The following is a 1,207-nucleotide window of genomic DNA, read 5'->3' as shown; positions in this document are numbered from 1 at the left end:
GTTGTTACCGACATCTGGTGAAAATTTCATGTCATTAGCACCTCTAGTAATATATTTACTGAGAAAAATGTTGACGTGTTCAGTACTTATTTTACTCGCTGTATCACTTGTTTAAACCATATAAGTTTGAGCTGGATCACAAAAACAGTGACAACAGTATAACAAAAATAAAGCTGAGCAAAAAAAAATTACTTTGGTTCCTCAAAAACAATTTTTTTTTTCTTCAAATAAATCCTGGAGCAGTTTTTGAATCTGCTTACTTTTTCTTTGCAAGGTGGGGCATCTAACTGAGCATGTACAGTGTTAGTGTCATCACTCTAGCTTGTTTCTGTTTGCAGAAAAATGACGTGTTGCAACCGTCCCTTGTTGCTACTGTCCCCGGTCTCCCCTACTAATAATAGTAATAAAAGTAAATTTAAAAAAATTAAAGCATCACATACGGCGATGAATTGTGGGTAAAATAAAGACCACTTCAAACAACCAGGGCTAACCGGGACACAATAACCCTTTATCGAGAATGCGCATTTGAAGTACACAAGGGTGGAAGTGCAAGTACTGGGACTAAGCCTAAGGTTAATACATATGGGCCATGTAAACTGCAGTGTCAGGCCACATTTGGCCCGTGGACCTTGAGTTTGACATGTGACCCAAGATGGCCATCACAACTAAACTCAATGAGGTATACATAGACTAGAGAGGCTACCCCCGTCAAGAGGCTGGGGCCAAGATATGCTAAGCGCGACGCCATCTTGAAACAGTCTACTTAAAGGGATGGGGCTATTCAGATTATGTAAACAATGTTGAGTACTTACCAGATTAACAGGTTTTTCTTTTTAGAGTAGCCCCGATTTACATGTACTCTATAACACGTTTACACACAGACAGTTGAACGAAAAAGTTTATTTTACCATATTATTTTAACAAAAAAAATGTTATTTTTATTAACAACAATGAAATTCAAAACAAGTAAAAGAAAGTATACTAAAATTATATTGTCAAAGAACAATACAAAAAACAAGGCTTAAAGCATCATTTTGAAAACATCATTTAGAAATACATAAACTAAAAAAATAAAAATCCATCCATCCATTTTCTTCCGCCTATCCGGGGTCGGGTCGCGGGGGCAGCTGCTTCAGAAGGGAGGCCCAGACCTCCCTCTCCCCAGCCACTTCTTCCAGCTCCTCCGGGGGAACTCCAAGGCGTTCCC

The sequence above is a fragment of the Austrofundulus limnaeus genome, unplaced genomic scaffold (genome assembly GCF_001266775.1).
Source record: "Austrofundulus limnaeus strain Quisiro unplaced genomic scaffold, Austrofundulus_limnaeus-1.0 Scaffold278, whole genome shotgun sequence".
Taxonomy (NCBI): domain Eukaryota; kingdom Metazoa; phylum Chordata; class Actinopteri; order Cyprinodontiformes; family Rivulidae; genus Austrofundulus; species Austrofundulus limnaeus.
Note: the sequence above shows the minus strand (reverse complement) of the source record.